A 12,172-nucleotide genomic window follows, 5' to 3' on the forward strand; every position below is an offset into this window, starting at 1 on the left:
TTTCTCTCCCTTGCTCTCCCTATACCTGATTCCTCCCAGTTCATATATCATTCCCATACCCCCTTCCAGTCTGTTCCCTCCATCCATCCACCTCCAATATATATTTTATTTCCCCTTTTGAGAAATATTCAACCATCCTGCCTTGGGTCCTTATTATTTGGCTTCTTTGGGTATGTTTGTTTTAGTGTGGTTACCTTCTTCTTTATGGCCAATATCCACTTAGAAGTGAGTATGTATCAAGAATATGCTTTTGGGTCTGAGTTACCTCATTCATGATGATGTTTTCTAGTTCTGACTATTTGCCTGCAAAATATGGGATGTCCTGTGTTTAATAGCTAATTAGCATCCCATTGGATAAATAAACCACATTTTCTTTATCAATTCTTCAGTTGAGTGGACATCTAGGTTTCCATTTTCTGGCTTTTACAAATAAAGCTGCTTTGAACATAGTTGAGCAAGTTATGTGTCTTTGTGAAATTTTGGAGCATCTTTTGGCTATATGCCCAGGAGTGGTATATGTGGGTCTTGAGGTAGGACTATTCCCATTTTTCTGGGAAACCATGAAATTGATTTCAAGACAGGTTGTCCAAGTTTGTACTCTAACCAGAAATAAAGAAGTATTTCTCTTGCTTGACATCCCTGCCAGTATGTGCTGTCTGTTGAGTTTTTGATCTTAGCCATTCTGATGAAAACTCAGAGTTGTTTTGATTTGCATTTCTCTGGTGACTAAGGACATTAAACATTTTCTTAAGTGGTTTTCAACCATTTGAGATTCCTCTGTTTGGAATTCTATTTAAACCTGTATTCTGTTTTTAAATTGAGGTGTTTAGGATGTTGGTGTCTAAGTTCTTGAGTTTTTTGTAAAGTTTGGAAAATATCCTCTGTCAACTGTAGGATTGGCGAAGATCATTTCCCAATTTGTAGGCTGCTGATTTGTCCATTTGACAGTGTCTCTTGACTTACAGAAACTCCTCAGTTTCATGAGGTCCCATTTATTAATTATTGCTTAATCCTCTGTGTTCTGTTCAGCAAGGTCTCTCCTGTACCTGTGAGTTTAAGGATATTCCCCACTGTCTGTTCTATTAGATTATTATATCTAGTTTTACATTGAGGTATTTGATCTACTTGGATTTGAATTTTGTGCAGGGTGTTAAATATAGGCCTATTTTCATTCTTCTATATGTAGACATCCAGTTAGACCAGAGCCATTTTTGAATATATTTTTAAGTTTTTCCATTGTATGGTTCTGGTTCTTTATCAAAACTCAGTTGTTCATAAGTCTGTGGGTTTGTTTCTGGGTTTTTGTTTCAATTCCATTGACCAAACAGTATGTGTATATAGCAATACCATTAAGTTTTTCATAACTATTACTCAGTAAGTAGTACAGCTTGGGGTCAGGGATGGTGTTTCCTCCCAAAGTTCTTTCAATGTTCAGGGTTGTTTAGGCTATGCTGTTGTTTTCCATATGAAGTGGAGAATTTCTCTTTCCATATCTGTGAAAAATCATGTTGGAATTTTGCTTGAGATTGCATTGAATCTATAGTTTGCTTTTGGTAAGATGGTCATTTTTACTATGTTAATGCTACATATCCATGAACATGAGAGATCTTTTCATCTTGTGATATCTTCAATTTCTTCAGGGACTTGAAGTTCTTGTCACACATGCTGTAGTGGATATTACTGGTTGTCAACTTGACTATATCTGGAATGAACTATGACCTGGATCTCAGCTTGGAGCTCTTGAGGAATTGTGGCCATCAATCCCAGATTAAGATAGGGAGATCTCTGAGTTCAAGGCCATCAGGGATGAAGCAAGTCCCAGGTCCAGGCATGGTGGTACACACTTTTAATCTAGGCCATACCTTCTGCTGGAGACCTACATAAGGACATTGGGAGAAGGAAGATTGACTCTTTCTCTTCTTCACTTAGCTTGCCTTGTGGGACTGAGCAAATGCTAGATCCTTGGACTTCCACTCACAGTTGCTGCTGACTATTGTTGGGAGTTGGGCTACAGACTGTAAGTCACCAACAAATTCCCTTACTATATAGAGACAACTGATAAGTTCTCTGACTCTAGAGAACCCTGACTAATACACATATCTTTCTCTTGTTTGGTTAGAGTTACAGCAAGATATTTTATATTGTTCTTGGCTATTTTAAAGAGTGTTGATCCCCCAGTTTTTTTCTTGGCACATTTGTCATTTGTATAAAGGAACACAACAGATTTCTTTGAGTAAATTTTGTATCTAGCAGCCACTTTATTGAAGGTTTCTATCAGCTCTTGGTAGAATTTTTGGGGTCCTGTATATATTCTATCGTATCATCCACCAATAGCAATACTTTGACTTTTTATTTTCCAAATTGTATCCCTTTGATCACTTTTCATGGTCTTATTGCTCTACCTAGAACTTCATGTACTATATAGGATAGAAACAGAATGGACTGCCTTGTGTTGTTTCTGATTTTAGTGCAATTGCAAGTTTCTCTTCATTTAATTTGATGTTGGCTATCAGCTTGTTATATAGCACCTTTATTATGTTTAGGTATATTCCTATTATCCATGATATGTCCAGGACTTACATCATGACAAGGGGGTTGGATATTTTCAAAGGATTTTTCAGAATATAATGAAATGATCATGTGCTTTCCACATTGTTCTGCTGTGCTTTATCTAAATGAGCTTTTATGAGCTGCCTGCCATCCAGTTTCACACAAATCCTCTTACCCACTATTTCACTTGGGAAGACCAAGTCCTCAAGGATGGCCATGCACTGCTGTCAGGGTATGGCTTCTGGGGTGCTTTTGATTATTTTTCATACAAATTTTCCAGGTTGGCTTGGGCAGAATCCTCCTCTGAGCACCAAAGACCATATTCTTCCCACTGAACTTTTTCTCCAATTCATGAACTAGCTGGACTTGGATTTTCTAGAAAGATTTAAGCTGAGGAATGGGCACAAAAATTATGATAGCATTCTGACCACCACCAACTTCAATTTCCTTGGCTGTGGTGATGTTGAGTTCCCACAGTTGCGCCTTGAGTTCTGAGTTCATCTCCAGCTTGGGAAGTACTTGAGAGATGCAGACTCAAACTCACTCAGCTTCTCACCATTGGGTTTCACAATCTTGGTACTTGAGCTGAACATGTCTTCATATATATGGAATGCTGGCTTAAAAACCATGTAAACTATTTTCTAAGTCATTTTTTTTTTGGTCCTCAGGAGTTGGCTATATTTCTAGAACCTGACACAATTTTCCTCCTGTTGTGGAAATTGGATTTTACATTCAATCATCATGGCCTCAGCTATTTTCCATCTTGTATATGAAGGACACTTGGGTGCACAGGGACATTATGTGAAGACAAAGAGTCCTGCATCCCAGAAGAGAGGCATCACAGTGAAGGAAACTGTGGTTACCACAAAGGGTAAGTACTCCTATTGCACCTTTATGGCCAGCTTGCCATCCTTCTCTTTGTTGAGGTTCATAAGTGTTACAGCCTGATAGGATAACTGATGCTGTCCCTCCTTGATCAGCTTAAAGATGGTTTTCTAGTCCCATGAAAGCTAGACCAAAGCAAGGAGGTTTCAAGTCAGGTTAATTAAAATAATCTATACCCTGTGTTATAAGTATGACATCTCCAGTATCTATAACCTCTGAGAGGCAACCAAGGCTCCATCAGTAGTCTATGTTGTATTGAGAATCAGTGGACTACTCTGAGCATCTCTCAGAAGGAGGATTTTTGTGCTTGCTCTACTTGTTTGCTATTTTACAGTTCTTATGGGAGAGATGTCAAAGTGACACAGTCTTTTGCTCTAATTTAGTTTCAGAAATCACAGATAAGTGATGTTAGTCCTTGGTCTGTCATGTTCTCCTTGGTAGGAGCTGTCATCTCAGGGAACTATAATGATCTGATTAAAGAAGACTAATTGTTAAATGCACAGTTAACATGAACCTAAGACCCAGAAATACAGCATGTTGTATTTCAGTAACCTGTTATTTCTGTCTTTCTTACTATTGCATGGTATTTACTATCCATCCACCTTGAGGCAATGAGAGGCCAGTGATTGGAGAGGAGAGAAGAGGAGGAGTTAAGAGAAGTGAGAGGCTGGGAGAGAGGAGAGGATCGGTAGACAACATAAGTAGAGCAGGAAAGGAGACATGGATATCTGGATGGCTTCAGATGTATTTATATTGTTTTGTAGAGGTTAGAAATATTGGGATAGACTTTATCATTTTGGATTGGCATTATGTAATTGGGAGTTTGATATACATAAATATTTTTGGTTATATATTCAAGTTTAAGAGTTATGCTTTACCAGGTACTTGGAAGGAGTGGTACAGAGGACTGTCCTGTCCACAAAGGACAACTGCACATGACTTCAATGAACCTACCAGTGTTCACTTGTGAATCCTTTTTATTTTCAACCCAAAGTTGGCCATTGGAAAATTGTGGTGTCAAGCCTCAGCCCCTGTTCTACTTGTTAGAAAGAATTCCCAAGTTCACCATGCCTCTGAATTCACTAGAACTCTGAGTACTCAGGACACAAATTTCCAACTTCCTGTTATAAACACTAGCTAGGCTCAATTAATCATTTCCCCTGTGTTCTACTCATTGAGTTAAGATTTATTTCCATTTCTTTAACAGTTGAAAATGTTTCAATCTCTTTTTGTTTCATGTAAAACAGTCCAGGATCAACTGTAACTAGAGCTGCTGCCTAATCTGTTCTTGCTTGTTGAAAAAGTAAACAACAGATTTATCCCTGATAGTGTCTGAAACTTGGCTCTTATTACTAAGACTGGTTGATTTCATTTTCTAGAAATCTTAATGCAACTGAGATATGGAGTTTCAAATGAGGATTCAAATAATTGGCCTAAAGTACTGTCTGAACTCTTAGGACATGGACAGATCCACCATTCTACTGTTTAGTAATTTTGATCTTCTCTATTTCAACTTTCAGAAGTTGAACAGTTTTAAAAGAGCTGTCATAATTCATCCCAGGCAGAGCATTAGAAAGGGTCTGAGTACAAGTCCAGTGGCTGACATTTCCATGGAGAACATGATGTATAGGAAACACTTCCATATTTGGTGTGTATACTGCATCTTTCACACCTAGGGTCTCTCTGACTCCAACTCATGACTGTCAACATGTTTTAGAGATTTTGAGTGCAGCTCAGCTTCAGAATGCTCACACGTATGTGTGTGTGTGTGGGGGGGGTTTGCTACTTGAAACAGCATGAATTTAGAATTCACACTTAGCCAACATTTTGGGTAGAACTATGATAAGAATATTTGGTCTGTCAATAAACAGAAAGGTAAAATGAATGAAATTGCTAAATGAAATAACTCTGTGAGTGTCTAATGCACAGGCAATCTGTTGGAAAATCCTCATTACATGTTGGGAAATCTTTCCTCTCTGGTTCACTTAAAATACATATCTAGCACATGCTTGAAAACAAAGATGATAGAAATCAAACCCCTGTTAGACAACACTCAGAAAAATGGATATAAGTAGTAATAGGAAAGGAAATATTTTCTATAGTGTAGGAAATTTTATGTAGAGCAAAACTTACACATTGATATAAGTTCACAATTGAAAAGTTAAGCTATCCACAACTGGGGAGGGTTAGAAAATGTGTGATGGTAGGGAAGGATTCTGTGTGGCATGAGAGAGATTTGAATTAAATTGGGATGCATCTGTACACATTCAGGGTAATGTTCCTTTTCTGGATGTAGGAGGCAGTATGTAACAAAAGAGTTTCTCAGTTTCTCTTTAGTCAGTTACTATGAGCTTCTACCCAGCATAATATGAATAAAAACCATACACTGTACTGTGGAGCTTATATCAGAAATGCCTTCTTCTCTGAGATAGTCTTGGGGATCTCAGCCAACACCTGCCTTCTCCTCTTCCACACCTTCATGTTCATTCATTGGATCAGACTCAAGGACTTGCCCATTGGCCCTGTGGCCCTAATACACCTAGTGATGCTGTTACTAGCAGCATATATATCTGAAGAGTGGAGGTTCAGAAGTGAGGAGGACACAACATCTGTCCTAACATCTGGAGTAACTGGGACCAGTGGGACCCAGGAAAGCAGGAAATCTGCCAGACCAGAGGCACAGGTTCCTTCTCTTCTGTCTGGGTCAGTGCCCTGAGCAGACCTTGGGCGCAAACACAGCAGCCAGTCCCACAACACCCAGAGGAAGCTCCACTCCTAGGAACTCTGCCACTCCCATGATTATAGGATTAGAGGTGAGGAAAATACAACATCTGTCCCAACACCAGGAGTTACTGGGAGCAATGGGACCCTGGCATTCAGGAATTCCAACATAGCAGTATCACAGGTTCTTTCTGGTCTGTTTGGGCTGGTGCCCTGAGCAGACTTGGGTGCAAACTCTACAGCCAGTCCCACAACATCCAGAGAATGCTCCACTCCCAGGTGTTTTTACATGCCCATAATCATAGAATCACAGGATCACAGGGTCACAGAATCTCAGGATCCCAGAAGCAGTTTGACTCCCAGGAACTCAGACACATCCAGGATCCCAGGAATCCAGAATCACAGGATCACAGAGACAGCTTGACTCAGAGGAGTTCTGATATAACCAGGATCACAGAAAGGACAGACTCCAAGAAAACATTGAGAGGACAGGTAGCACTAGAGATAACCAGATGGTGGGAGACAAGCATAAGAACATAAGCAACAGAAACCAAGGATAGTTGGCATCATCAGAACTCAATTTGTCATCATAGAAAGATACGCCATTATACTAGTAAAGCAAGATTTGGATTTAAGATCACTTCTTGTGATGATGATAGAGGACTTTAGGAAGAACATAAATAACTCCCTTAAAGAAATACAGGAGAACAAAGGCAAACAGCTAGAAGCCCTTAAAGAGGGAACACAAAATTCCCTTAAAGAATTATAGAAAAACACAATTAAACAGGTGAAGAAAATGAATAAAACCATTCAGGATCTAAAAATGGAACTAGAAACAGTAAAGAAATCACAAAGGGAGACAAACCTGGAGATATAAAACCTTGGAAAGGGATCAAGAGACATAGATGCAAACATCACCAAAATAATACAAGAGTTAGAAGAGAGAATCTCAGGTGCAGATGACACCATAGAAAACATTGACACAACAGTCAAAGAAAATGCAAAATACAAAAAGCTCCTAACCCATAATATCCAGGAAATCCAGGACACAATAAGACCAAACCTAAGGATAATAGGTATACCTTTCATCATCTCTGGTGAGAAGTCTGGTGTAATTCTGATAGGTCTGCCTTTATAAGTTAGTTGCCCTTTTCCCTTACTGCTTTTAATATTCATTGTTTAGTGAATTTGGTGTTTTGATTATTATGTGCTGGGAAAAGGTTCTGTTCTGGCCCAGTCTGTTTGGAGTTCTGAAGGCTTCTTGTATTCATGGGCATCTCTTATTCTAGGTTAGGGAAGTTTACTTCTATAATTTTTGAAGATATTCACTGCCCCTTTAAGTTGGAAATCTTCACTCTCAACTATACCTATAATCCTTTAGTCTTCTCCTTGTGTACTGGAGTTCCTTGATATTTTGGGTTACCAGCTTTATGCATTTTGCATTTTCTTTGACTATTGAGTCAAATGTTTTCTATGGTATTTTCAGCACCGGAGATTCTTTCTTCTATCTCTTGTATTCTGTTGTTGATGCTTGCATCTATGACTCCCGAATTCCTTCCAAGGTTTTCTATCTCTTGAGATGTGTTACTTTGTGATTTCTTTATTGTTTCTATTTCCACTTTTAGATACTGGATGGTTGTGTTCAGTTCCTTCACTTGATTGTTTTTGTTTTCCTGTAATTCTTTAAGGGATTTTTGTGTTTCTTTTTTAAGGACTTCTGCCAGTTGACCCATGATCTACTGTATTTTTAAGGAATTTATGTGTTTCTCTTTAAGGTCTTTTACCTACTGATCAATGTTCTCATGTATTTCTTTAAGGGAGTTATTTAAGTCTTTCTTAAAGCCCTCTATCAGCACCATGAGATAAGATTTTAAATCCAACTCTTGCTTTTCCGGTGTGTTTGGGTATCCAGGACTTGCTGTGGTGTGAGAACTGGGTTCTGATGTTGCCATGTAGCCTTATTTTCTGTTGGTAGGGTTCTTGTGCTTGCCTTTTGCCATATGGTTATCTCTGGTGCTAGTTGGTATTGTTGTCTCTGGCTGGATTTTTTCTCCTGTGGGCCTATAAGCCTGTGTCCTTACTCCTCTGAGCTCAGAAGTGAAATCACTGCTGGGAGATCACTATCTCCTGGTGGGCTATGCACAGAAGGCTGTGGAGTCTCCTGGCTCCATGGTGCAAATGGTGTCAGGAAGACTTATTTCTTAGCTACTCTACTGATCTCATACCCTGTGTGTTCCTAGCTGTTCCCCTCTAGAGAGAAGATAGAGATTTTACCTCGAAGCTCAGAAGTGAAAGTGCTGCCTGTAGATCACTCTTTCCTGAAGAGCTTGAAGATTCTGGGCAGACCTCATACAGACCCTAAGAGAACAGAAATTCCTGCCCAGGCTACTATACCCAGCAAAACTCTCAATCATCATAGATGGAGAAACCAAGATATTCCATGATAAAACCAAATGCACACAATATCTGTCCACAAATCCAGCCCTACAAAGGATAATTGATGGAAAATGCCAACACAAGGAGGGAAACTACACCCTAGGAAAAACAAGAAAGTAATCTTCCAACAAACCCAAAAGAAGACACCAAATCCAACCCTACAAAGAATAATAGATGGAAGACACAGAGGGAAACTATACCCTAGAAAAAGCAAGAAAGTAATCTTTCAACAAACACACACAAATAAAATTTCACCTCCAACAAAAATAACAGGAAGCAACACATTTCCTTAATATCTCTTAATATGAAGATTAATAGTACCAACATATCCTAATTAATTGAAATACAAAAATATGAGGAATTAGAAATTTGTTGGCTGTCACCCAGGAGTCTCTGTAAGTTGGTAATTGGAGAGATATGTCCAATATTGTACAATCCATATACACTTTCTGCTTGTTTGTATGTGACAGTGTCCTGCTGTGTACCACATAATGGTTTTGAAACCATGCTTCTCCTATGTCAGCCTCTCTATAAGTATGGTTGTTTATTTGATATTTTTCACTCTACTATGGTTTTCAGAACAGCTTACATATTTCAAAATTATTTATACAGTAAAAAGAAACATAGACATTGCATTTGGGAGGTGGCTTGTAAGAGAACAACAAAGAGTGAGACTGAATGTTTTTGCTTGATATTTATAATTATTGTTTCAATTTTGAAGTTGACTTTATAAATTACTCTTTTTAAATATGAATGCTTTTCAAAATTATCAGAGTCAATGAACCAGAATCTTATCCTCTCCTAATGTCTGTGCACCCTCCAAGAAGAACCATTGTTCATTGAAACAGCAAATGACTTAATTGATATATCATCTTAATACATACACCATTTCTTAAATGAATGTAATCTGTTCCCTGTGGGCTGAGGAGGATGACATAACTCAAGTATTTGACCATAGCAGGAAATCTGTATCCAAATAATCGTGCCTACAACTCATTCCTTGGTGCAGCAGAACTGTTAACTCTTAGCTACCATTGAGGTAAAATCTTTTGGTGATGTGAGAGACATTGAAGTATGCCCTTATTACAATGGACTCCAGTATCTAAATATTGTTCTTATTTGGGTGAGTACCACAGTAATATCCAAGATTTTAAGCTGTACTAAAACCAAAACAAAAAGATTTTATCTTTTTATGTTCATTTAATAAAATGTCAATAATTTTTATAATTGGCATAAAATACATATTGTGTTGAATATAATAATAATAAGAAATATAATAGACTGGAAACAACAAAAAATGACTGAAGACTGTTGTATGTCTTCAGGATAAAGGGATGACATCACATGTAAACTATTCATTTTCTTTCACAGGTTTTTCAGGAGCCTCTCTGTGCCACCTGCCTGTTGAGTGTCTTCCAGGCCATGATCCTCTGCCCGAAAAGCTCTAACTTAGCAAAGTTCAAACACAATTCCCCACATCATCTCTCATGTTTCTTTACTTTACTTAGTATTTTCTATATATCTAAAAAAGCAGCCATATTTTAATAGCAGCTATTGCCACACAAAATTTCACCTCAGTTAATCTTATATACATCATGAAATCTTGCTCTTTTCTACCCATGAGTTCCTCAATGCAATGCAGCTTCTCTACATTTTTGCCTTTCAGCAATATCTTCCTTATTGGTCTCATGGACCTCTCAACTTTCTACATGGAAACTCTCTTGTGCAGGCATAAGACTCAGTCCCAGCACCTTCTGATGTCAAACCTTTTTCCAAAAGCAACTCCAGAGCAAAGAGCTCTCTGGACCATTCTAATGCTTATGAGCTTCTTCCTGGTGATGTCAACTTTTGACAGTATTATCTCCTACTCAAGAACTATATTCTAGGGAAATCCATCACTGTATTTTGTCCAGATTCTATGCTGTGATCAGTTCTTTGCTGGTCCTCAGTAATGAAAAACATATCTAACCTGTTGATACCCAAGAACGAGAGGATAGTAAAGTTTGATTTTCTGTGATGGCAAGATTTCTTACATTGAGCCAATGTATCAACACCAGAGCTATGAATCTTGGCATACTGTTCATCATTTGAGGTTAAGTAAAATGTGGGATTGTGTCTTTTCTGTTTAACATATGCACTTTTCTATAACTGTAGGAATGACAGATTTATATTTAAACAATCAAACCACAAACACTTGAGTGATTGCAGTTTTCTCTTAACTCTCTTTGGGGTGGTCCTGAAGATTATCTCCCATGTCACCACGTAGATGACTTACACTTCTCTAACTCTGTGCTGGATAATGACATTTCCCAGCATCTGTACTGCCATATTATCTATTCTTCAAAATTAGTTGATCACTTAGTATACATAAGGACATGATGCCAAAAACTGTGCATACACATATAAGTTATGTTCACAGGGTAAATAATCATATATGCCAAAAAGTGTATTACAAATTTCAATATTCCAAGGTACAAACAACCTAAGACCTAGATCTGTTTGAATATAGGAACACAATTGTATCCTCTATATGAGTGAACTATTATTCAGTGTTCAGAATGGATAAAACTGTAGCACATGCTCCAATGTTAATGTGCCCTGAAGCTACTCAAAGTGAAATTTCAGCCACACTGAAGCAGATACTGTCTGAATTTAGATTTAGAGGGCAGGATTTAGAAGACCTAACATGAATGAAACCCAGCATGGTGTTCTAGAGACCTAAGAAATAGACATTGTGGAAGTTTTTCAGATGGAGTTGAATTTTCAATGTGCTGTAGACACATGCACTCTGGTTGGACAATAATGTGAGTGTCTTCTCCAAAACCACTGTACATCCATGATGTTCAGAATGGGAAGTGAGTATCTCATGGGTCTTTTCTAATGATGAAAATGTATTCAGGTACTTTATCCATACTGCATAAAATGAATAAAAATGTAAGGATTCTAAAAGTACCAACTACAATTTCACAACAGTTTAAAAGCTTATGGTAAATTAGTCCCACAAAATGGGTTGACCACCATTTCCTGATGCTGTGCCTCTTATCCTCTGTTTTTCCAGGAAGGATACAAGTTCTACAGTTAATTAAGCCTCTTATGGAGGTGCTTCTGCACTCTGAAAGGGTTTCCCACCTAGTATAGGAGTACAGTTCTGAACTTCATGATGAGGTGTTCCCAACTGATGAATCTGAGTTTAATTATTTATAAATAAATGTCTATGACATAAGCTTGAGCCTGTTTCCTGTTTAAATCATTCTATGTCTGCCAAAAGACTAGTTACATCTCCTCAGTTTCATCCTTCTGACCTCCTCAGAGTCCAGGTGCTGATTTCCCCCCTCTGACCAAAGTCTGAGCAAGTTACCAGTAGTCAAACCTACAATCTAATCAGAGACTGCCTAGTGGTTCTGAGATCTAGCATGCCGCCAAAAATCCAGAAAGCCTATTAAGCCCAAGGAAGGAAAAGAAGCTAAGGAATGAAACACCCCATAAACAAAGACAAACTCAGAATCCATTACCAGGATGATTATCGTTAGAAACTCAGATGCCTACATGACAGGGTAAGAATACAGCCAACAACATCCAG

General features: G+C 38.2%; 2 pseudogenes; one reads left to right on the plus strand and one right to left on the minus strand.

The window, feature by feature from the left end:
* Window positions 1-2,636: 2,636 nt before the first annotated feature.
* On the minus strand, window positions 2,637-3,143 carry LOC127678051 (40S ribosomal protein S7-like; annotated as a pseudogene).
* A 2,660-nt stretch (window positions 3,144-5,803) lies between these two features.
* Window positions 5,804-10,609, plus strand: LOC127678052 (vomeronasal type-1 receptor 95-like; annotated as a pseudogene).
* Window positions 10,610-12,172: the final 1,563 nt, after the last annotated feature.

Source organism: Apodemus sylvaticus, chromosome 2 (assembly GCF_947179515.1).
Source record: "Apodemus sylvaticus chromosome 2, mApoSyl1.1, whole genome shotgun sequence".
NCBI lineage: Eukaryota > Metazoa > Chordata > Mammalia > Rodentia > Muridae > Apodemus > Apodemus sylvaticus.